Source organism: Aquarana catesbeiana, linkage group LG04 (genome assembly GCF_042186555.1).
Source record: "Aquarana catesbeiana isolate 2022-GZ linkage group LG04, ASM4218655v1, whole genome shotgun sequence".
NCBI classification, from domain to species: Eukaryota; Metazoa; Chordata; class Amphibia; order Anura; family Ranidae; genus Aquarana; species Aquarana catesbeiana.
In genome coordinates this window covers 41816250-41842970 of record NC_133327.1, presented here as the reverse complement: position 1 = coordinate 41842970, position 26721 = coordinate 41816250, and the positions used below count along the sequence as shown (strand labels likewise).

General features: G+C 44.7%; 1 protein-coding gene and 1 long non-coding RNA gene across 2 annotated transcripts in view; one reads left to right on the top strand and one right to left on the bottom strand.

Annotated features, from left to right (window-relative positions):
- LOC141139198 (uncharacterized) overlaps nt 1-26721 on the bottom strand; it is a 1175459-nt gene that overhangs the window by 266793 nt on the left and 881945 nt on the right. The window lies entirely within an intron of this gene.
- LOC141139184 (cytochrome P450 2K1-like) overlaps nt 19641-26721 on the top strand; it is a 92273-nt gene continuing 85192 nt past the window's right edge. The window contains exon 1 of the mRNA XM_073625092.1: nt 19641-19923. The gene's annotated coding sequence lies outside the window, so the exon portion shown is untranslated. The remainder of the gene's footprint in view (nt 19924-26721) is intronic.

Sequence of the window (26721 nt, the reverse complement as noted above, 5' to 3'; positions counted from 1 at the left end):
CCTTTTATAGTGCCGTCATACGTGTTGTACGTCAGCAAGTTCTTCACAACATTTGTACGACCGCGTGTATGCAAGACAAGTTTGAGCCAACATCCGTCGGAAATAAATCCAGGATTTTGTTGTCGGAATGTACGATCGTGTGTACGCGGCATTACAGGTACATAATAAAGTGACTATATTGGACAAAAACTAACATGCAGTTCCAAAAGGATGCAGGCCCAGACATAATTGGTCTACCGCTATACATCCCTCATAGGTATGTCGTATGCAGGTACCCAGTATTCTTGCTGTTCATGCATTTATGTATGCAGTATAATGCAAATAAATACATAACTATACAGTTTAATGTAATAAGCACATATTTATGCAATTTAATGCAAAAAAACACACCTGTATGCAGTTCAAGTTTATATAAACCTGCATTTTTATGCAAGTAAGCATGTGTCTATGCATCAAGTGACCATGTATATAAGCAAGCATGCAACATGTATCTATGCAACTTTGCCTTTCACCAAACCTAAGCTTTAAGCAAACCTAAGCTTTTAGTGAGTATGAGCTTTTAGCAAAAATAAGCTTTTAGCAAACAAGCTTTTAGCAACATGAGCTTTTAGCAAGCATGAACTTTTAGCAAGCATGAGCTTTTAGCAAGTATGTGTTTTTAGCAAACATAAGCTTTTAAGCAAGTATGAGCTTTTGGCAAACATAAGCTTTTAGCAAGCATGAGCTTTTAGCAAATATAAGCTTTTAGCAAACATAAGCTTTAAGCAAGCATGAGCTTTTAGAAAACATGAGTTTTTAGCAACATGAACTTTTAGCAAGCATGAGCTTTTAGCAAGCATGAGCTTTAGAAAACATGAGCTTTTAGCAAACATGAGCTTTTAGTAAACATAAGCCTTTAGCAAGCATGAGCTTTTAGCAAGCATGAGCTTTTAGCAAGCATAAGCTTTTAGCAAGCATAAGCTTTTAGCCAGCAGGGGCTTTTAGCAAAAATAAGCTTTTTAGCAACCTAAGCTTTTAGCCAGCATGCGCTTTTAGCAAAAATAAGCTTTTAGCAACCTAAGCTTTTAGCAATCACAAGCTTTTGGCCCGTTTGCAAGTATGCACCTGTTCGACTGCACCAGGGCCCATACTAGTTTTGTGTCAAATGCACAGTATTCTGGAGAAACAACACTTTGAAGTGCACTGCTAGGGGTGTATCAACTTACAGTTGTACAGGCCCCCCGGATTAAGCACTAAGTATGCAGTATATAATCATGACTTGTCTAGTCACACAGTTCTCCCATAGTAAGTACTCACACATCATTAGTATCCATGGGCTGGTGTTATGTCTCAAGAGGCCCTGCTGACCTGCTGTGCACATGGCAAACATGCCGCCCCTCCACTTCCTGCCTATATAGCAATAGACCCCTGTACCCTCTAGTGGCTGGAGGAGAAACGGCAACCCATACTCCTAATAAATACACGGAGCATATTTTAAACAGCACACTGGCCCTAGGGGCTACTGAGAGAAGACCAGACAGCCAGATCTATTTTTCTTTATAGAGAAACTGCAAAAAAAATGCAGACTTACCATTCCTGCTGCAGGACTCTGAGCATAACAGGAGCCCAATCTTCACCCATCACGGTGGGCTTTTTTCATAAAAGACATTCAGGGACTGGATACCCTTAAATGTGGGGTACACTCCCCTGGACCTGTATAGCACCCTGCAGGAAAGCACCTTGGTAAGAACAAACACTGCACAGGGCTTCATTATGCAGGGTCCAGTGCAGTAAGGCTGCATTACAGGCAAACCTTGAGGAACCTTCTCTCCTTCCAATGAGGCTCGGGTACCATCCATTTTGTCTGACAGCTTTTTAGAATGGATTCAATTGAAGTCCTTGAATCTCAGTACAACCGTTGCAGACCTCCAAGTATGCTCCAAGAGCACATGTATCACATCAGTGACCATTTCCACCTTACAGACACTGGTGAAAAAACTGAGGTGGTACTTCCTGTGTAGGAGGGGTTATATAGGGGAGGACTTCCTGTTTTACTATCTGCCAGTGTCCATTCTCCTATAGGTGGCGTATAACCCATATAGTCATTAATATGGCTGCTCTGTGTCCCGTGATGTGCAATAAAAAACTGTTTATTTATATTTAGTGTAGTATATTCCTAGCTATTCAATAGCTTGAATTATTATTTCTATTTTTATTTTAAAGCTCTGCTCCAACCAGGGATCCATCTCACCAAAAAATACCCAACCTCCTCCTACTAATCACTACACAAATAAAAAAAAATCGAAAAGCCCTAAAACCTTAGTCCATGGTCATGTGACATGCTGTGTCCTGAGTCATCTCTCTTCCTCTCTTCCTCTCTTCCTCTCCCAGAGTGGGAGGTTCCTTCTTTAGGTAACCATGTTGCTGCCAGGGCAATGGGGACACTTTCTATGGTTCTCAAGAGGTGGGGATCTCTCTGGATCCAGAAGGCTGCAGTACAAAGAGGGAACCAGTCAGTAGCAGACTCAGACTACAGCACTGGATTGACAGTCTTCACTACCATTTGCCATTTGTAAAGGACAGTTTTTCATAGGCTTCTTATAGGTGCCTGTGTGGGCAAAGCAGAAATTCATGTTAATTAAAAGGATAAGTTAGAGCTTTATACAGAGCGTATTTATGGTATATACATGGTCCTGAAGAAGCGGGGGTTCTCATGAAATGCGTAGACCACCTATGAATGAATGTATATATTTACAATACTTCCAAGCTCTAAACTAGTAGAAGGTTTTTGTAAAAAGATTTTTTTTTTTAAATAGTGCTGTTTTTATTATATGAAACAATAACATTTAGAAATTTTATACATCAAGGTTTATTAATTGTTCTCACTGGCATATATAAAGCCGCCCCCCCCCCCCCTTTTTCTTTTCAAATCTTACCTATACATACACTATATTACTAAAAGTATTGGGACACCTGCCTTTACATGCACATTTACTTTAATGGCATCCCAGTCTTAGTCTGTAGGGATCAATATTGAGTTGGCCCACCCTTTGCAGCTATAACGGCTTCAACTCTTCTAGAAAGGCTGTCCACAAGGTTCAGGAGTGTGTCTATGGGAATGTTTGACCATTCTTCCAGAAGCACATTTGTGAGGTCAGGCACTGATGTTGGATGAGAAGGCCTGGCTCTCAGTCTCTGCTCGAATTCTTCCCAAATGTTTTGTATTGGGTTGAGGTCAGGACTTTGTGCAGGCCAGTCAAGTTCCTCCTCCCCAAACTCGCTCATCCATGTCTTTATGGATCTTGATTTGTGTACTGGTCCAAATAATCTGGTGGAGGGGAGATTATGGTGTGGGGTGTTTTTTAGGGGTGGGCTTGGCCACTTAGTTCCAGTGAAAGAAACTCTTAAAGTGTCAGCATATCAAGACATTTTGGACAATTTCATGCTCCCAACTTTGTGGGAACAGTTTGAGCATAGATTCTTCCTGTCCCAACATGACTGTGCACCAGTGCACAAAGCAAGGTCCATAAAGACATGGATGAGTGAGTTTGGGGTGGAGGAAATTGACTGTCCTGCACAGAGTCCTGTCCTCAACCCGATAGAACACCTTTGGGATGAATTAGAGTAGAGAGTGCGAGTCAGGCCTTCTCATTAACATCAGTGCCTGACCTCACAAATGCGCTTCTGAAAGAATAATCAAACATTCCCATAGACATACTTTCTAAATCTAGTGTCCAGCCTTCACAGAAGAGTTGAAGTTGTTATAGCTGCTAAGGGTGGGCCAACCCAATACTGAACCCTATGGACAAAGACTGGGATACCGTTAAAGTTCATGTGTGCACAAAGGCTTTCATCCCAATACTTTTGGTAATATAGTGTATAAATTGGATGATGCCAATGTGAACTTAATCAGAAGGTTGTCAGTTTGAAAACTGCAGGGTTTGTGAATGAACTATGAGGGTGCTCATCAGTGTCCTCACAGTTCATTCAGAAGTACAAGCAGTCTACTCCAGTGGAAGACGGGACTTGTAGTCCTCTCATTAACAGATACCTGGGGGAGGAGGATATGTAATGGAACGTGTTACATGTTACACCCTATACACCCTAAATATGGGTGCACCATGCTCCAGAAGGCAAACTTATCTTTTAGGATGGCTTTCTTTATGGGTGATAGAAGATTGATTGTGGATAGTGATTTCACTTCCTGTCGTGTCCTTGTGTGTTTGTATTATTTAGCAAATGAGCACTGTGCTACAATGTAGCCCTCCTTTTGCCCTCCTTTTCTTTGTGGTATCTCATATCTGCAGGCAACTCCAATGTCACCAGGATGGCTGAGGGATTAAGGTGTAGGACTTTATGTTCTATAGATGTAAAGCAGTGGTGGCCTGTCCATACGGGGCGCAGGGGCGCCGCCCCCCCCCCCCGTAATCCATGCGACCGGCCCCTAATCTACATGCAGGGCGCTGGACGCATGGCTTTCAATGGGGTTTTTTTTTTTAAGCACATGATTAGATCCTGAGGCTCTAATTGGCTTCAAAAAGGGTGGGCTCGGCGATCAGAGCACTGCGCCTGGAGTCCACCCAGTTGTGTGACAATAGCGAATTAATATTAGCTATTGTCTTCCTGATTCTCCTTGCGGCCAATCAGGAAACCGAGAGGAGACCAGATTGGCCGAGAGGAGAAGTGATCGTCTTGGCCACCGAGGAGGAGGAGACACAGGGGAAGCCACAGAGGAGGAAGCGCTGCCCGAGACCTAGATGGGGTAAGTGAGGGGCTGGTGGGCTGAGGAGCGAGCGATGGGGGAGTGTTCATTGTGGGCTTAAGGTGCGCGTGATCTGACCGACCAAATAATAGAGCACCAGTCGCCACTGATCTACCTGGGTTTGAACTGTAGTCCCAGTATTTTCAGATGGTGGATAACATTTTCTTTTAAAGATAATAATGGATCAAATTTGCCTTGAAAGATAATTTGCTGAAAAAACCTCAGATAGCTTTTACTTTTACGAGTTACATGTGTGAGTTTTTATAAATGTGGCATTTCTGTGTGGGTAACAGAGGTTTGATTGTAGATAGTGGTTATAAAATTGTTCACACTTCACCTTCCATCATGTTTTGGGATGCTGGCTATACACTTATTAAATCTATAAAAGCTACTTGGATGAGTGTTGAACCATCTTCAATATTATTGTAGAAGCCTAACTGATTGTGGCTTAAGCTGGCCATACACCTATAGATTATCTGCAGATTTTCTATGGTTAGATGGAAAAAGTGGGAGATTCCTCCATCCACACAGTTTAGCGAACATGGAGAAATCTGTTGCACTTTTTCCATCTAACCAAAGAAAATCTGCAGATAATCTATAGGTGTATGGCCAGCTTAACTCTACCAAGAAGCCCATATCTGCACCCAAGCATGGTGAGCAAGTGATGTAGTGTTTTAGTAGTCAAGACCAGGATGGCCTGGATAAATTAACTTGAAATTGTGCTTTGCTCATGCAAACACCTGAAATGAGAAGACTATGAGATTCTCCTTCCCAACTGGCATCACTGGCTTCATGGTGTAGCACACACCCATAGAAGCCACTGGTGAATATAATCCTATTTCCCCACTTAGAGCGCTCACAGCACTCTTTCTCCCACCTTGGGATATATTATTGGGATGAAAGCCTTTGCGCACACATGAACTTTGACGGTATCCCAGTTTTTGTCCATAGGGTTCAGTATTGGTTGGCCCACCCTTTGCAGCTATAACAACTTCAACTCTTCTGTGAAGGCTGGACACTAGATTTGGAAAGTATGTCTATGGGAATGTTTAGTGTTTCTGAGGGTGTTTTCTCTGTGTTATTATGTCTTCTAACGTTCTCTCCCTTATAATATTGCTGACTTCCTTACTATGTATGCTCCGGCCCCGCCTTCCATCAGACTATAAAAGGTTTACTGTGCTCCACACATCTCATGCTTGAAAAAGGAATGCGGCCATTCGTCCACCAATGGCAAGCTAATTCTGAAACGCGTCGCATACGTGTGACATCATTGCCGGGCGCCATGCTGTGTGTGCTCCCCAAGCCTCGTTCTGACTCTGTACACACGGCAGTGTCTTTCTTTCTACCGAGGCTTAACTAACTCATTGTGGAGCCGCAGCGCGGCCAGCCAGCAGCACTGGCGTCTACCCCCCTTGGAACCCTTATCCCTGTGTGATGGACATCATCTAAACCAGGATGTGATATAGATTGGATTGCTGAAGGAGACTGTGCTGTGCTGAGCCATTCCACCCTTCCCTCTCTGGATCAGATGTGGGGCCAGCCCTACAGGATCTGCTGTGACCTGCAGTCCCACTGCATCTCTTCAGCCCAGCTAACAGACCAGAACGCAACTCTCCTTTCCTCCATGTGAGTGGATATTGCTGTTTTAATAAATTGTTTTTATGATACATACTCAGAGGCACCACTTTACTTGTTTTTATTTTGGAAGTGTACCTGCCCACTCACAAACAAACTGTTCTTTTTGAAGTAAAACACATAGCCAAGTATTTGTCAAAAAAATAAATAGAAATTTATTAGGGGTCATAACAAACTAAAGAGGAAGGCAATGCTGGATAAACTGTTGAAATTGACAAAGCCTTTCTACCCCAAGGCAGACATCAATTATTTGACAGGCAAAATTGGTAGGCTGAGGATCCCATTTAATAGGGAGCAAAAATCCGGTCCAGGACTCCAAGCGATCGGGAGCAGCAGCAGATAACATATGTGTCCCCAGGCTGTGGTCTTACAACAGCCTGTGTCTTTTGCCAGACCACACCAAACCCAGGCCATCACTCTCTTGACTTCCTTCCACACTTCCTTCCAGGCTGTGGTGTTGGAGTTGTGGCAGGAGGTGGAGTATGGTCCAACTCCCATACATGACTTTTGTTGGTGAGTTGGCCTCTCACTCCCTTATTTAGGGCCTGAAATATGACCTCCTGTCATGGTTATGCAATAGAGTTTCTGTCAGCTTACCTGTCTCCATGTGTTCATCTCTCGAGACCAGCTGACCCTCACCTGACTGGTTTTATAACCTCTCCTCTAGCATGGCCCCTCCCCAGGTCCTATCAGGGAACCCTATATAAACTGTGCACTGCAACTCAGCAGTGCTGATCAACCATTGTGTTTTAGCCTCTGTGTGTACTTGCTGTGTTTCCTACGTCTGATTCCTGTTACCGACTTTGGCCTGTTCTCGACTCTCCCTGTCTGCTTGTTACCCTGACCTTTGGCGTGTTATGTTTCTCCTTGTCTGCTAGTCGCCCTGACCTTTGGCTTACCTCTTACTTCCCTGTCATTCCAGCCTGCTGCCTCCTTCCTCTTCTCCTGTAGTCTACGGTGAGCTGCGAGACCCTGGGGGCCGCGACCTGGAGCCAGACTGCAGCGTAGTCCATCCTCACCACTAGAGGCTCTGGTGAACACCCGCTGGCTCTTAGACTCCGCGCCCTGGGGAATCTATGCTCTAGCTCCCACTGGGATCCATGTTAGTTATCCTGTAGACCTGCTTCCTGAACCTTCCATGGTTCAATCCACAGCAGTCAGTCCTAGGGTGCACTACCTTAGCGGTGCACTTCCGACTCCTACAAAGTGCATCTGTCACCTGGTCTCAGGTGACCTGACAGTTTGATCAGCCATGGACCCGGCTGATGTGCCGCTACCCGCAGATGATCCGTTTAGGGCTTAGTTCGCAGACTTGAGACGCAGGAATCGCATCAGACCCAGGTGATGCAATTCCTTAAGCTATCTGCTGCTGCACCTATCGCACCAGTCGCAGCCACACATTCATTACATCTGCCAGCTCCGGCCCGTTTCTCTGGGGACTCCAAGGCCTGCAGGGGGTTCCTTAGCCATCCCTCCTGTCCAGCGAGGCGTTAGCCTGGGCTGCGCCTCTGTGGTATCTAAATGATCCAGTGGTTTCTAGCCTGTCTGATTTCTTGAAACTTTTTCGGAATATCTTCGAGGAACCGGGTCATGTCTCCTCAGCGGCCAGCGCCCTTTTACGTCTCCGTCAAGAGTCCGTTTCTGTGGGACAGTACGCTCTTCATTTCCGTACTTTGACTGCTGAGCTGAGTTGGAATAATGAGGCCCTAGTTGCAACCTTTTTACATGGCCTCTCAGAGTGAAGGATGAATTAGCAGGAAGATCTCTCCCTGCTGATCTGGATGGTGTCATCACCTTGTGTAACCAGATTGATATTCGCTTTCAGGAGAGGGCCCTGGAAAAAAGACGCCAGCACTCCCCGTTCTTTAGGCAGCCTGAGCTCCATGTCCCTTCTCTTCATTCCGAGTAGCACCTCCTGCCTGCTGAGGAACCTATGCAGCTGGGCCGGACCCAGTTATCTCCCGAAGAACGCACTAGGCACAGAACTCTGGGCCTGTGCCTCTACTGTGGCGTCAAAGGTCTTTTTCGTGATACTTGTTCTCTTATTCCGGAAAAACGCTCAGGGTTAATACATCTGGAAGGTGGAGTATTGAACCCTTAAATATCACCTTCACCTTCTCGTCTTCTCCTTTCTGTGTTCCTTCATGTTGGCGCTTCCCCTCGTTCGGTCTTGGCATATCTGGATTCCGGAGCCGCTGGCAATTTCATGGACTGGGGAACTGCGTCTTCCATGAAACTTACCCTTTTGCCCCTTACAACGCCATTGGTGGTCTTGACGATTGATGGCACTGTTCTCCCAGGGGGCCCTATCCGCTTCCAGACCCTCCCTGTTAAGATGTCAGTAGGGACACTCCACCAGGAGTGGATATCCTTCCTTGTCCTACCTAAGGCTTCATCTCCTATCATATTAGGTCTTCCTTGGTTACAGCTCCATTCTCCACATGTTGACTGGACTGCTGGACAGATCTTGACTTGGGGTTCCTTCTGTTCCTCCTCCTGCCTACTCAAGGTTACCCCAAAAGAGAAACTTCCTGTTGCCACCATCCCAGTATTTTCTGCTCTTCCCACTGCATATAGTGATTTCTGGAATGTCTCCTGCCATAGTCGGGCTGAGGCACTCTCTGGGTCATGTGGCACTCTGGATGAGGAGCCCACCTGTGAACCTGAGCCGATAGGTCACTCCAGTTTGCATGGCCATTTCCCTTTGCCTGTCCCTGGACCTCCTTGGACACACACCCAGGCTGACTCGTCCACCAGTTCCACAGTCGCTACACCCTGCGATGCAATTCTGGTGGTCCCTGTACCTGGCGATGCTGTTCAGTTGGCCTCTGCACCAGCCCAGTCTATGCCCAGTGAGCTTCCTGCTTCTTGTTCAGGACCTTCTGTAACCTGGCCTCACCCTACTGCTACCACGTCACCTTCTAACCAACCTGACCTCAGGGATCCACTGACCCCTACCCAGTCTGGTGGTCCTGTGTTGGATGTCCAGCTCATCTTTAAGGAACTGGGGGACCCTGCTCAGACTTCTGATGGTCTTTTCGTGCCCTTACCCATTCCTAAAAAGCCGTTAGTCCTCAATAAGTCCTTTTGTCCTCTCACTACCTCGGTTCCAGTCTCTGAGGATAATCTAAAGTACGAGGTTAGTCAAGTTTTGGATTCCCGGCTTCTTCAGTACCTCGTACATTGGAAAGGGTTTGGTCCTGAAGAGAGGTCTTGGATCACTGCATCTGAGGTCTTTGCTCCTCGTCTATTGAGGAGGTTCCATCTGGAGTTTCCCTTTAAGCCTGGGCACAGGCGGGGGAGGGGGAAGCCTCATAAGAGGGAGGGTACTGTCATGGTTATGCAATAGAGTTTCTGTCAGCTTACCTGTCTCCATGTGTTCATCTCTAGAGACCAGCTGACCCTCACCTGACTGGTTTTATAACCTCTCCTCTAGCATGGCCCCACCCCAGGTCCTATCAGGGAACCCTATATAACCTGTGCACTGCAACTCAGCAGTGCTGATCAACCATTGTGTTTTAGCCTCCGTGTGTACTTGCTGTGTTTCCTGCGTCTGATTCCTGTTACCGACCTGTTAGTCGCCCTGACCTTTGGCTTATCCCTTACTTCCCTGTCATTCCAGCCTGCTGCCTCCTTCCTCTTCTCCTGTAGTCTACGGTGAGCTGCGAGACCCTGGGGGCCGCGACCTGGAGCCAGACTGCAGCGCAGTCCATCCTAACCACTAGAGGCTCTGGTGAACACCCGCAGGCTCTTAGACTCCATGCCCTGGGGAATCTATGCTTTAGCTCCCACTGGGATCCATGTTAGTTATCCTGTAGACCTGCTTCCTGAACCTTCCAGGGTTCAATCCCCAGCAGTCAGTCCTAGGGTCCACTACCTTAGCGAGGCACTTCCGACTCCTACAAAGTGCATCTGTCACCTGGTCTCAGGTGACCTGACACCTCCTCACAGATGAGGCATTGGCCCTCCTCCATTTCTTGTGTCTTGCTGGCCGCCATAGACAAAAAGGCCTCCTGGACATTAGGGGTGGTTGTGAGGACCGCAGTAGCCTGCCGAATCAAACCAAGCGCTGACTTCTCCACATTCCTCCCCTTCCTGGGCCTTTTTGTTGGAATGCAGAGGGGAGGAACCTGCAATTCGGTCAGGCTGCTGGGCATGGCAACCTCCTGGCTGCCACTTTCCCCCACCACCTTCTGGCTGCCACTTTCCCCTGCCTCCATCTGGCTGAATCTTTCCTGTGTATGAAAATGGGATATAGTTTTAGTTTTTGGTCATCAATCACATACAATTTTGGGCTCATGACTGTTGCAAATTGAATGTTAACAAATAGAAAAGACTATTATTCTGACCCCAGCATTTTTCATTCTTGGCTACTCTTGGCTATTCTTGGTCTGTTGATATGTAAACCACTTTGTTAAATCAGAAATCAGAAAGTGATCAATAATAGTAACTAGTTAACACCATTCAATTTTTGGACATGAAATATGTTGAACAATGCTATACCTAGCTCAAGCTGGGCTCCTCCAGATCTTCTTCCTGGGTGGAAGGCCCAGGTTGTACATTGGAAGCCTCAGCTGAGGGGGAAGGAAGAGTGGAAAGAAGAATGGAAGGAAGTGTAGCTAGTGATTGCCTGGGTTCATTTTGGTCTGACAAAAACCGCAGTCTATCATAGTACCAGAGCCTGGGGACATAAACGTCATCTGCTGCTGCTCCTGATCTCATGGAATCCTGGACCTTCTTGTCCTCCCTATTATATGTGCTCCTCAGGCCACCAATTTTGCACTTCAAATAGGGGATGTTTGCCGTAGGAATCACCGGCTTCACCAATTCTAACAGTTGATCCATCGCTGCCTTCCTCTTAATTTTGTTATTATAAAATGGGTGCTTCACTTGCCACAGACAGGGCAGCTCCCTGTACTTATCGTTGAAGTTGGGGAGGAAGTAGTGGTCATTAAATTTATCCATATTCTCTGCAAGACACAACACAAGACAAACCCTAATGTCAGGCTAAACTCTCCTAATCTTGTCTCAATATAGGCCTCATTCTATAAGTAGTATAGGCCACTAACCACTGATGCCAAATGTTAAAATTGTACCTTCGTTAGCACGATCGGCGCTTACGCTACTCCTTCCTCTGCTCACAGATCGTACGTACGACGCACGCGTGTTATGCTTTATCTACACTGCGCATGCGTGAAACTCCACCCCTGACCTTCTTTCTAGTATATTCCCCGCCCCTTCTCTTTTGCTGCAGTGGGAGAGCACATGGCGGAGAGACAACAGGTGCATGATAGTAGCAGCAATGACGGGGAAAGCCCGGAGCCAGAAACGTCCCGATCCAGGAGGAGATTTAAGGCCTCAAATATGGCCTTTGTAGAGATGGGGGAGATGGTGGACATCTTGAAGAGGGCCGACTATAATGGGAAGTATTGACCGTACCCAAACCCAAATGTGAGAAAGGCCAAGACCATGTCTAAAGTTGTGAGAAGTCTGCACAGGAATGTTGGGGTACGACGATCCAAGGAGCAATTGAGGAAACGCTGTTTAGACCTGAAATTGAGGAGCACAATCAGTACAGCAGGATCAGGGAACTGCTTCTAAAAAGTAAGTATTTGTCGTGTGTTCCTATTATTATTATTATTATTATTATTATTATTATTACTTGCATGCTGCTCCATGTGCTTTTCTTTACTGTTGGACAGTTTAAAATGGCAAGTTTCAGGTTCATGGGCACAGTAATCGTTCATAGTAAACATTGTTCATTCGACCACTAATACAATGTTTTTGGCAGGTGCAGGTTAACTATATTTGTTCAAGCCTATTTGTATTAAAATAAGTTTAGTACTTTGTTGTCTAGATGGGTTTGTAACTAGAATGAAATGCAAGCTTGATTCAGTGTAAGGAGAGGACATTAAGCAGCTGTTTACACATCTGGACGCAGGAGCACTAGTGTGGGACACCAGAACACCCTTTTTAGGGTGTCCCACACAGGTGCTCCAGTGGATACTAGTGGTCTCTCCGTGTGTGAAACTTTACCAAAACAGGTAAGTATTCCAGCTTTAAGAAAGGGAAAAAATCATGTCTTCAGCTTGGAACTCTGCCAAAACAGACACCACACCTCCTAAAGAAGGGGAAATCCCCACACACCATGAAGATATGGAGGGAGGAGAGGTTCATGAATTGAGCGAAATAGTGACCACAACAGGTCAGTGTCTGAGACCACAGCTTCAGGTAATAGATGTATGCCTGCATATTTATAATACATGGTGTGTTTTTTTTTTTCATTTTTAAGTGATGTGGATGTTGTGGAAGAAGAAACTCATTTCAACAGTGCAAGTGCACAGATCCTCATCGGGGAGATAATGGTGTGCAATCAGGAATTAGAGAAGATAAAGGAAAACATCAATGATGTTGAACAAAGACTCAACAACATCATTGATGTTTTAGGCAGAATCTAAAACACCCAAACATTTTTACAGTTTGTTGTTATATTTTTTATTTTTCAAAAATATTTAAAGTAATTTGAAAGCCAGATTTTGAAGATGCACACAGTGTGTCAACATGTGCTATCTGCCATCACGGGATATCAATGTACGCGTTTTGTGGGTGCAACCCCTTTTTTGAAACTCAAGTAGGTGAGAGGAAGGGTTTGCACCCCCGAAACACGTCCAGTGATCCGCCATGATGGGAGCTAGCACATTTTGACATTAGGCATGGGATCAGGAGGGAAATTCACATTTTGAGTCCCAATTTGGGTGCATCTTCTAAATTTGGCTTTTACAGGGGTGACATCACCCCATCTGATGAAGGCAAGATCAACACAGTTTGGACATACTAATGTCTGATATGGCCTTCACTTTATCAAAGTTGAACTTTGTAAGTTCCTGAGTTGTGTATGTTATGGTTTTAAAAATGCCTGTTTAACCAAAAAAGGATATTTTTACTGTCAAACATAAAAATGTTATTCACTAAAGAAGTTGGTTTGTTAAAAAACCCTTTTCTAATGCACATATGAATGTGCACAGAGTAAAATGTTTTATACTCAACAATGTGAGGCTTCTTCTTTCAATGCTCAATACCAGTTTATGGAGTACCGTATATACTTCAGTATAAGCCGACCCGAATATAAGCCGAGGTACCTAATTTTCCCACAAAAAACTGGGAAAACTTATTGACTCGAGTATAAGCCTAGGGTGAGAAATGCGCAGCTTCTGTAAGGGGAAAAAGAGGGTCAACAATGCCCATTTTCAGCCTCACTGTGCCCATTTGCATGCCTCACTCTGCCTGTTTGCATGCATATGTCCCCTGAACTTCAAACTTGGTAGTTAAGGGTTCCTAGATGCCCCCTAGCTGCAGCCAAAATTTGGGGTCTCTGGACCCAAAGAGTCCCGAAATGACATTGCTGCAGGTGGACACAGTTGAGCGACTTTGGGGCCCTGAATCTCTGGGCCACTTGTTGTTAGGAACCCCAAATTTGGTGCTCAAACCCAGTGGAACTAGCACTACAACATATCCAATATGTCCAGCATCAAATGGCCCCGAGATACAGGGTCGGTTCGGAAAATGTCAAGCAGTTTTCTGCAGCAGAAAATGACATTTTCCGAACTTATTTTGGGGCCCCATATCTCTGGGCCACTTGGTGCTAGTAACCCCAGCTTTAGATATGTTGTAGTCCTAGTTCCACTGTGTTTGCACACCAAATCTGGGGTCCCTAGCATCAGGTGGCCCCAAGATATGGGGCCCCAAATTCAGTTTGGAAAATGTCATTCTTTGCATCAGAAAAGTGCTTGACTCGAGTATAAGGCGAGGGGGTCACTTTCAGCACAAAAAAATGTGCTGAATAACTCGGCTTATACTCGAGTATATACGGTAAGTTGGTGTTTACAGTGACAATGGGGGTATTTACTAAAGGCAAATTCACTTTGCACTACAAGTGCACTTTCAGTGAAGTTTCAGTGCACTTGTAGTGCAAAGTGTATTTTCCTTTAGTAAATAACCCCCACAGTGCTCTAAAATTTGCCCCAATCAGGCCATTTTAGGGACTTAAAGCAATTAATTCATGGTGCTGAAAAGGATGATTATTTTTATAATTAATGCATTACATACATTAACAACAAAAACAATGTGTGTAGCAGACCCACAACATAATGGTTAGCTGAAGAAGATATTATTATCACCTCGTGTATCAAATAAATTACGTTTGCACTATTGAGGAAAATGACAAAAAAAAAGGCCATCGGAGAACCTAGGAGACAGCTAAAAGAAACACAAGCAGTAAATCAAATGAAATATTATTTTAGTTTATAAAAATATTTATTTCAAAAATGTTTTAAAGATTATCTGGCACATTAATGGCCCCCCTACCCACAAAGTACTCGAGATAACTTTGTCTAACTTCACGGGAGCTTTGGGGGGGCAGGCCAGGATGACCAGGTTCAAGTGTCGTCAGATTAGTATTTTGAAGTCCAGCCTCAGTCCCAACTGAGGCCACATAGTTTGTTGCATTTTTTCTGAGGTAATTGTGGAGAACGCAGCAGGCAAGGACAATATAGTTCAGTTTATATTCCGCCATGTGTATCGCTGTCAGAAATAGGAGGAACCGGCTGGCCATTATTCCAAATGCATTCTCCACGACTCTTCTGGCTCTTGCCAGTCGTTAGTTAAAAACTCTCTGCTCCGGGGTGAGGGTCCTCATCAGGAATAGCTTCATGAGATGGTCACCCAGCCTAAATGCTTCATCAGCGACAAACACAAACGGGAGAAGACCAGCCACGTTGTCTTCCAGAGGTGGCAAGCACAAGCCGCCATTCTGGAGACGTCGGAAGAACCCTGTCTGGCAATGAATCCACCATCCGACATCCGGCCATTTTTCCCCATGTCCACATACAAGAACTTGTATGTCGCAGACACCACCGCCAACATCACAATACTATTAAACCCCTTATAATTATAATAGTACGATCCAGAGTTGGGGGGTGGGACGATGTGGACGTGCTTATCATCTATTGCCCCTCCGCAGTTAAGAAAGTCCCAATGTTGGGCAAACTGGGATGCCACAGTCTGCCATTCCTGTAGGTTTGAAAGAAACTGTGGAGTCAAACAAGAAAAAAAAAATTAGTACTTATGCACATAACATTGCAAGCAGATTAGATACAAACATTCTTGGTCAACATAAGTATAACATTTATTTTAAGGAGTATTTAAAGACAAAAGTAAAATGTCCACTTATCAGATTCCTCACCCCCTCTAATGGTCCATTGTAAACATTTTAGGGTGGGGGGAGATGTTTTGGACAGGTAACCCTCTCCACTTCATTGAGAGCTGAATGCATAAATAATGTGTGTTACTTTGGCCAGCCCCTCCTTACTTACACTATTGGCAGCCCACTGGACAGGTAAGAAGTGTTATAATACAAAAATATGAATACACACTGTACAAATTGAAGCACTTTTTTACATTCTGCAATTGCCTATTAAGATAATAGGGGAACAAAACTTTAAACAGTACCATTTGAAAGTATTCAGGTAGGCCCTTGCACTACATGCTTTGGTTAATTCATCCATAAATCTGACCACAAAATGATTTTGGGCCCTCCCTCCAAAAAAAGCCTCTTGCCTGAATTTAAGGACAACAATAACATTTGGACACATTTTAGGTGGTGTTTTTAAAGTAAGCACTACAATGGAGCTGACAAAAAAACGTTAAGTGACTAGACTAGATGTGTATGGGCCCAGGATAGCATGCTGGGGAGGTTAGTGAAGGCAAATATGCATGAAGGACAAAAAAGGAGCATTAAAAGCTTACAGCATGCATGAGGACAAAGAGGACACTCACTGCATATTACAATCATGGTAATTAGGGAATGATGAAATAAATACAATACATTAGCAAACATTAAATACATAGAATGTGATGTTAAAGGAGAAAACTTACCTTAATATAGTCCTTCTGCAGGACCTGTATAATGGCAGAACAGGTCTCTGGAATAATGATCCCCAGAGCCTGGGGGGAGATGCCTGTTGAGAACTTGATGTCCTGCAGACTTCTCCCCGTCGCCAAGTACCACAAGTTGGCAACGAGCCTCTGCTCGGGATTGATGGCTTGCCGCATGCAGGTGTCCTGCTTCATAATATAAGGGGACAGCAAAGCTAGCAAACTGCGAAAAACGGGGTCTATAATCCGGAGATAATTCCTGAAATCACCAGGATTATTCTCACGGATCTCCTGCAGCAAAGGCATGTGTGAGAATTGGTCATGCTGGAGCAACCAATTCTTCGTCCATGAACTCCTCCTTGCCCTGTTCAACACCAAGCCCCTGCACAGCACGAACTCTACGATGAGTACGTACCTGCAACATGGCTTCAAAACAGTCGGCTGGTCAGAACGAACTAACAGAACACACTGAAAATCAGAAAGGCCTGAAAAGAGCGAGCTGAAAATCAGAAACGAGCGGACAAGAACGCACTGAAAAACAGATATGATCTATTAAATAGAATGCACTGAAAGACAGGAACGAACTGACAACACGCACTGAAGAACAGATACGAACCCACAAGCACAAACTGAAGAGCAGTAATGAACTGAAAAGCACGAGGCTGAAAAGCGCAAATCGTCTCTCACCAAACTACTAACACGAGATAAACACGAGATTAGCAGAAGGAGCCCAAAGGGTGGTACACTTGGTATTGAACTTCCTTTTTATAGTGCCGTCGTACGTGTTGTACGTCGGCACTATATATGCTAAGTCTATGCTAAATGCATAGACTAAATGCATTCCGATCTTGGCGATCGGAATTTCCGACAACATTTGTGCGACCGTGTGTATGCAAGACAAGTTTGAGCCAACATCCATCGGAAAGAAATCCACGGTTTTGTTGTCGGAATGTCCGATTAGACTTAAGATCCAATGGAGGTATATGCATGTTGGTTCAATCCCCACTCCTGGTATTTTCAGATGGTGGACCAAATTTGATTTAAAAAAGATAATTTGATGAAAAAAACTCAGATAGCTCTTACTTTGTCCAGTGACATATGTTATAAAATTGTCAGGCTAAAGACTTGTTAATATGGTGTTGTGTGGGTGATAGACTGTTGATCCTGATTGATTGTAAAAACTGCAGGAAGATTTCAGAACCCAAATAAGTTTAGATCAGACCTAGCCATTCCCAGCCACCCAGTTGTGGAAAGAACAATCATGTAATATAGAACAGATTACTAATTCTTAGATGCTGTAGCTGCATTTCTTTTCTTTTTTTCATGATTTTTCTTTTTTTACTAGGTAATCCTGCTAGCAACACACTTCCTGTCACATGGTCACAATGTTTATATAATGCACTGCATTTATAGAGAATCAGCATTGTCTACCTAGGACCAGTAGTGTTTTAGGGCTACAGAACATCCCCTCTCATCTCCAAAACATAGGGATGAGGTTTTCTGTAGTCTAAAGAGGTGAAGGGCAATCTGATAACACCATACCTCCCGACATTTTGAGATTGGAAAGAGGGACACCCACTAACAAAACATATGAAGGCATAGGGCACGCCCCCTGCCAGACACCCTTAAAGGAGAATTACCCAAAAAAAAGTTAATTAAATCCACAAGGGCTTTTTATCCCACTACCATTGCTTTATATTGGCTTTTAAAATGTACAAATGCAGCAATTTAGAAATTGGGTGAAAGGTTTAGCACTGGGAAACACTTTTTGAAAGATAAAAAAAGTGCATTTTAAGTATACGGCTCAGACCAAAATGAGGGACAAATGAGGGGGAAAGAGGGACAGAGGGACATTACTTCAAGAAGAAGGACAAATTTAACAAAACACTTTGCAGAAAATGTATGTGTTGTATTTACATAGCTGTGTTAGGACCTGGGGGTGGGAACAGGAAGTTATGAAGTGAAACTAGAAGAAATATGTGTTACATGTGGCTCTCTGCTGACTGGAATAAACAAGCTCTTCACAAGATTCATCTGACTGTTCATCATTCCTTCTACAAAATCTACACACTTTAATGGCATATTTAACAGACCAAAATGAAGAAAAAAAAAAATTAAGAACTTTTTTTTTACTGACGGTAGTTTATGTCAGTAAATTTTGTAACCTAAGTAATTTTTCTCCTTCACTGATGTGCTCTGATGAGGCAGCACTGATGGGCACTGATAGGCTGAACTGGTGGGCATTGATGAGGTGGCACTTATGGGCACTGATTAGGTGGCACTGATGAGGAGGCACTAATATGCCACACTTATGGGCACTAATAGGTGGCACTGATGGGCACTGTTAGGTGGCACTGATGGGCACTAATAGACGGCACTGGTGAACACTGATAGGTGGAATGGATATGCGGTACTGATGGGCATTGATGGGTGGCACTGATGGGTGACACTGATGGGCATTGATAGACAGCAGTGATGGGCATTGATGGGCAACACTGATAGGCAGCACTGATAGCCAGCACTGACTGGCATCGCTAATAGGCACTGATTGGCACTTGTGGGCAGTGGTGGGCAATGATTGCTGCCACTGTTGGGCACTGATTGCTGGAAATGGTGGGCAATGGTGGGCACTGATAGGTGACACTGTTGGCACCATATTGTAATCAGGGCATCAGATGCCGCTGTTTGGCTCTCCTCGCCACAGTCTGTCAGTGTGCGAGGAGCGCCGATTACCGGCATCTCCGTGTTTACATGTGATCGGCTGTGATTTGGACTTTACAGAGATGGGGGTCACACCGTGTCCTAGGCTGCGGGCACACAAGAGCGGCCATTCTGGGACGCCGTCATATGACGGCGTCCCAGAACGAGAGCCGCACCGCCCGCCGTCATTTGACGTGGGCAGGCGGCAACTAGTTAGGGTCTTAAGGCCTGTACACAGGGGCCAAATATCGGGCGGTATCATCCGGTTCAATAGACATTTGTCCTGTGTGTACGGCAGCCAGTCCGACAGAAGCCAGTCGAACGGCTGGCTTCTGTTGAAGGGGCATGAGCAAAAAATGTCTGCCGATCGGCATCCAATCAGCAATCTCAGCCAATGACTGGTGGGGGGGGGCGCCCTGTCAGAACACAATAGCTCAGCGGGAGGAGCCGATGTACTAACTATCCGATGCTAGTACAGCGGCTCCTCCCGAGCTCTTCAGTTTTTTTTTTTTTTTGTTCAGCCCGGTGGGTTGAACAAAAGAAAAAACTGCCGGTGTATTAGGCTGGACATAGCCTTGTAGATATTTCCTTAGGAGTAGTGGGTGGAAGATATCAGTCATTGTTTTAAAAAGAAAAGATTAGGTGTGGTAACCTGCATACAGTACATACCTTCGCAGTACAGGTTTCCATTTCCTTCTCTTTTCCCTACCTATAAACCTCAAGAGCTTTCTTCCTGTCATGTCATGATTCAGCAGTGAATCTAGAGGGGGGAGGTAGAGTAAAGATTTTACTGGTTTATCTTCTCTGAAAGTACAAAGGGGCAGATTATTAGACGCTCAGTAATCTAGTTACTCTTCAGCAGACTCACTAAAAAACATACATGTACTAAGAACAAGATACCTGAGTGCAAAACCGTGAGTACTACTCGCTTACCTTTTTTTTAAATCAAATTTGCTTAAAACATAATCCCTTCTGAGTGATCAGTATGCATTGCAAGGAGTTTTACATGTTGTTGCGAATTCCTACTTGTTTCTGCTAGGAATGCATTAAGGTAAAAAATGTTTTAGCTTTAGAATCACATTAATGCAAAAGTCTTCCTCTTCTATTGTGTACATGAAACCTGTTTTCTTTATGGATGTCATTCTCAGTATCTAGTTGGGTTGCTTTTTAAAACCGCACTTTCCTCTTTTTTGGATTCCGGATGTAATTTGCAATATCTGTTCTTGTTCTGTATATATGAATAATGCACAGTAGTCTTTTTCTTGTAGGTGGTTGTAAAGGTTGAAGTTTTTTTTTTACCTTCATGCATTCTATGCATGAAGGTAAAAAACCTTCAGTATGCAGCTCCCCCCCCCCGCAGCCCCCCCTAATACTTACCCGAGCCCGATCCTGATGCAGCAATGTGCACAAGAGTGGGTGCTCTCTTGGATCTCTTTTGCTCATCATTGGCTGAGACACAGCAGGGAAGCCTGCAGTGCTGTGGGAGGGGGGGCGTCACTGTGACAGGAGACATGTGGGGGGGGGGAATCAGAGGCAGGCAGAACCAGGAGGGGTATCAGTGTCAGGGAAGCAATTACAGGAACGATGCCCTTTTTCTGTGTCTCTCTCTGCAGCAGCTGAAAGCCAGCAACATGGGGAGAAACTGGCTTCCAGCTGCTGCAGAGAGTCGCACAGGGCATCCTTCTGTAATTGCCCCTCCACCTGACCGCACCAATTCCCCCTGCTGTTTGGGGCCCCCTGTGTGCCGGGGTCCTTTACTGAAGGACTGGTGATCCCTCTCTATCAGCAGCCCTGCATTTTCCCATGTTAACTATTACTGGAGTGAATTTCCCTTCCTAGGGGTAGATTTCCTTTCACTTCATGTTTCTCCCTCCATTCGTAAGTATGAGTCGTTCATAACTCGAATGTTTGTAACTTGGGGACTGCCTGTATATATTAATACTCTGTATGTATTATTCTGTATGTATGGACTCTGCACAATAGCACTTCTCTTGTCCTGTAATTCTCAGTATCTTTTTTCCTGGGTATAATTCTCATTTTTTTTGTTTTCTGTATGAATGTACAATTACACTTCTCATGTTTTGTATAATAGATGCCATTCTTTCCCTATTTTACTATACAAGCATGTAGGCTCGTGAATGGAGTCTTTCCGAGGTTTGCCGAGGTCAGCCGAAGTGTGCTCAGGCCTTTTCGGACGTTTCCAAGGCTCTCTGGCGCCCCCCCGCCTCTGGCTGCATGCGGTATTGCATCCCATTGAAGTCAATGCGGAACAAATTATTTTCGTTTCCATTGACTTCAATGGGAAAACTCGCTTTGATATGCGAGCACTTTGGATTACGAGCATACTCCTGGAACGGATTATGCTTGTAATCCGAGGTTCCACTGTGTATATATATATATGTGTGTGTGTGTGTGTATGTATGTGTATGTGTGTATATATATATATATATATATATATATATGTATATATATATATATATATATATATATATATATATATACAGTATCTCACAAAAGTGAGTACATCCCTCACATTTTTGTAAATATTTTATTATATCTTTTCATGGGATAACACTGAAGAAATGACACTTTGCTACAATGTAGAGTAGTGAGTCTACAGCTTGTATAACAGTGTAAATTTGCTGTCCCCTCAAAATAACTCAACACGGTAATTAATGTTGAAACCGCTGGCAACAAAAGTACACCCCTAAGTGAAAATGTCCAAATTGGGCCCAATTAGCTATTTTCTCTCCCCGGTGTCATGTGACTTGTTAGTGTTACAAGGTCTCAGGCGTGAATGGGGAGCGGGTGTGTTAAATTTGGTGTTATCGCTCTCACTCTCTCATACTGGTCACTGGAAGTTCGACATGACACCTCATGGCAAAGAACTCTCTGAGGATCTGAAAAAAAGAATTGTTGCTCTACATAAAGATGGCCTAGGCTATAAGAATATTTCCAAGACCATGAAACTGAGCTGCAGCATAGTGGCCAAGACCATACAGCGGTTTAACAGGACAGGTTCCACTCAGAACAGGCCTCGCCATGGTCAACAAAAGAAGCTGAGTGCACCTGCTCAGCGTCATATCCAGAGGTTTTCTTTGGGAAATAGACGTATGAGTGCTGCCAGCATTGCTGCAGAGGTTGAAGGGGTGGAGGGTCAGACTGTCAGTGCTCAGACCATACGCTGCACACTGCATCAAATTGGTCTGCTTGGCTGTCGTCCCAGAAGGAGGTCTCTTCTAAAGATGATGTACAAGAAAGCCTACAAACAGTTTGCTGAAGACAAGCAGACTAAGGACATGGATTACTGGAATCAGGTCCTGTGGTCTGATGTGACCAAGATAAACTTATTTGGCTCAGATGGTGTCAAGCGTGTGTGGCGGCAACCAAGTGAGGAGTACAAAGACAAGTGTGTCTTGCCTACAGTCAAGCATGGTGGTGGGAGTGCTATGGTCTGGGGCTGCATGAGTGCTGCCGGCACTGGGGAGCTACAGTTCATTGAGGGAACCATGAATGCCAACATGTACTGTGACATGCTGAAGCAGAGCATGATCCCCTCCCTTCAGACACTGAGCCTCAGGGCAGTATTCCAACATGATAATGAACGCAAACACATCTTCAAGATGACCACTGCCTTGCTAAAGAAGCTGAGGGTAAAGGTGATGAACTGGCCAAGCATATCTCCAGACCTAAACCCTATTGAGCATCTGTGGGGCATCCTCAAACAGAAGGTGGAGGTGCGCAAGGTCTCAAACATCCACCAGCTCCGTGATGTCATCATGGAGGAGTGGAAGAGGACTCCAGTGGCAACCTGTGAAGCTCTGGTGAAGTATATGCCCAAGAGGGTTAAGGCATTTTTTCAGTGTTGTCACATGTAAAGATATAATAAAATATTTACAAAAATGTGAGGGGTGTACTCACTTTTGTGAGATACTGTGTGTGTGTGTGTGTGTGTGTATATGTGTATATATATATATATATATATATATATATATATATATATATATATATACTCTGCATCCAGTGTAGTCTATATCTACAGTGCATTCTGTGGTGTACTGTTTCTAATACACCTCAGGCGCTGTACACAGTATCTAATACAGTGTGTACAGTGTCTACTAAACTTCTGCTGATGTACACAGTACACAATACAGTGCAGCCATAGTACAGTTGCTAATACAGTGCAGGCGATGTACACAGTATCTAATACAGTGTGTACAGGTTGTACTACACTTCTAGTGGTGTACATAGTATCTAATACAGTGTGTACAGTTTCTACTACACTTCTGGTGGTGTACACAATACAGTGCAGCCGTAGTACAGTTTCTACTACTTTTCTGGTGGTGTACACAGTAGATTCAAACAAGGAAGACACAGCTCCTATTGATCATCGGTGTACACAGTACAAAATACAGCGCAGCCGTAGTACAGTTGCTACAGTGCAGGCGGTGTACACAGTATCTAATACAGAGTTACAAGTTTCTACTACACTTTACACTTCTGGTGGTGTACACAGTACACAATACAGTGCAGGTGTAGTACAGTTGCTAATACAGTGCAGGCGGTGTACACAGTATCTAATACAGTGTGTACAGTTTCTACTACACTTCTGGTGGCGTACACAGTACACAATACAGTGCAGCCATAGTACAGCTGCTAATACAGCGCAGGCAGTGTACACAGTATCTAATACAGTGTGTACAGTTTCTACTGCACTTCTGGTGGTGTACACAGTATAAAATACAGTGCAGCCGTAGTACTGTTGCTAATACAGTGCAGGCGGTGTACACAGTGTCTATTACAGTGTGTACAGTTTCTACTACACTTCTGGTGGTGTACACAGTACAAAATACAGTGCAGTCATAGTACAGTTGCTAATACAGTGCAGGCGGTGTACACAGTATCTAATAAAGTGTGTAAAAAGTTTCTACTACACTTCTGGTGGTGTACACAGTATACAATACAGTGTGGTGTGGTGTTGCAAAACAAAATATACATCATGTCCGGAAGGCCACCAGGGATAGGCAGACTCTCACAGGCCACTAAAAGAGGGCAAACAGCCTCTGTGTCTACAGTCAACAGTGCTGGACATGAACATGATGCATCCTCTGCAGGTGGCCGTGGGGCACGCTTGTCCTTTTTTTCTGCTGCTGGCCGTGTTATTGAGCCAGAACATGCAGAAGAGTTGGTGAAGGGGATAACAAAGCCATCCTCATCCTCCTCATCCTCTGTCACCCAGGCTCAAAGTAATTTGCCTTCCAATGCAGCTGCCGATGTGGCCTATTCTACCGGCTCCTTGTCCACAGTCACTCCTTCTGTAGCCCCACCATCATGCACGGAGGAGTCCCCAGAATTATTCAACCACAGTGTCGGGTACATGCTGCTGGAGGATGCACAGCAATTTGAAGGCTTCGATGTTGGTTTCCAGGTTGAGGAAGGGAGTAACGTGAGCCTAGAGAGAGAGGGTGCCCAAGAAAGACAAGAAACTGGCAGTCATGTTCCCCCAGCTGCAACATACTGCCAAGTTTGCTCCAGTGATGAGAAGGGAAGGGATGATGAGGTCACTGACTGTACTTGGGTGCCTGAGAGAAGAGAGGAGGAGGCACAACTCCAATGAGTCAGGATGTTCTCTAGGGGGGAGTTTAAGGGCAGCCACCCTAATGCATCACACCGCAGAGCTCCACAGGTGCAGGGCGCTGCTGACTCCCCACTGACTTTTAAAAGTTCCTTGGTGTGGGCCTTTTTCGACAAGTGTGCAGCAGATCGCACAATTGCTGTTTGCAACCTATGTCTGAAGCGGATCAAGCATGGCCAGAACAGCAGCCCATGCTTGACCAGACATATGACGACCTTTCATGCAGTCTGTTGGCAACAGCACTTGAAAGACCCACATCAAAGAAAAAGGCAGACTTGCTGCTCATCTGGGATCTCCAACCCTACTATACCTCTAGTCCTTTCAAAAACCTCCACTGACAGGAATGAAGGTATAGCAATAGGTGTCCCAAGTACTTGCAGCCAATCTGCTAGCAATACACCACCATCTGATTTTAGCAGGCAAATTTCCCTACCCTAGTTGCTGAACCGTAGAAAGAAATTCGGTCCCAGCCATCCACATGCTCAGCGTCTAAATGCTAGCTTGGCCAAATTGCTAGCACTGCAACTGCTGCCTTTTCAGCTGGTAGACTGGTATAAACACCTAAATGATGCTGGTGTGGATCTCTTGCGCTTCCTTGTACAGAGGAAGAGGGAGAAACTCACATGCTTGGATAGAGAAATTAAACTTATTAAAGATAGGTTGATACCCTTCATTAACAGTGAGGAATACAAGGAATGTTCCAAATCCTTGTTAAAAACGCTTGAGAAGGAAGATAAGGAACAGAAAATTATAAAGAAGAAAAAGTTCATTAGGGACACAGAAGATTATCAGTCTGGGTATGTGTTCGTCTGGCAGAAGAAATTAGCTTCTGAGGATGAGGGTGACAACCAGATGGATACTCTTCCCCAACCGACCACATCAAGTGGATCAGGGGTCAACCATCCCAATCGTATTCCAATTAGGCGAGACTCCTATCAGTCACCAAAAAGAGGTACCTTACAAAACAAAAATAAAACTAAAAGGGCTAACAATCATCAAGTTAAGACCATTAAGAAAGGTCCATCCCAACCCATGGATGATAACAGGGCCAGAAATGGTTATAGACAAGACAATCAGGTTCCGGATCCGTATCGACTCCTCCCCCCTCCATCCCTGCAGCCATGGGCTAACAATTCAGTTAGGCAGGGACCACACCCCTATATACGGGAGTATGACCAACCGGGTTCTTCCTATTATGATAGGGTTGAGAGGAACCATGGATATTATATCCCTATGCAAAATTGTTTTTTCCCCCTATTTGATTTGGATGACCCCGGGAGCCCTAGGTTTAATGACAGGGGTTATGATTTCGATACCCCAAGGAGGAATAATGATGTATACCGATCAGTCAATTATAGACCGGGTTATAATCAAGTAATACCGGATCAATATCACGGTCCCCCCAATGGTCAGACCAATCAGAATTGGGGTTTTCCCAGGAACAATCACAATCTCAAAAGACCTGTGGAACAAAGAGAGGAACTAGAGGGGGGCAGCGCGTCCAGGCAGCAAAAAAGAAAAAGAACTTAGGTGCGGGTATCTATAATTTGAGCCAACAGGTACTGACAGATAATGAAAAGAAGCTGCTGGATAAGGGTCTGAAATTTGCTCCGCCTAGGAGCTTGAGCAAATTTCAGACGTATATGGACATACATAAGAATGTCCGTAAGCTAAATATCAAAAGATACCTACTATCCAACCCCGTCAAAGGGAACCTTGGAACACATTCGGAGTTTTAGCACTCTGGCCTTTCCAACGCTTCCCTTTTCAACCCCCCTGGGACCATGGCACCTTCTATCCGTGTTTTCAGGGATGTTGTATTACGAGACTTGGAGCACATAAAAGTCAAAAAGGTCAAAATGCAGAGAGATCTGGAGATGGGCCTTGACTTATGTCAGAACAAATCACTGGTCATTCGACCGGCCGAATGACCAATTCGGGGGGGATTGTTGTCCTTCATCGTAGCGATTATCTCAAAGAAATGTACCGGATTGTGGGTGACCACGAGACCTACTCCCCTTTTTTTAGGGACCCTGTTTCCAAATATAAGAAAGAATTAGAAATTATTGTGGAAAGA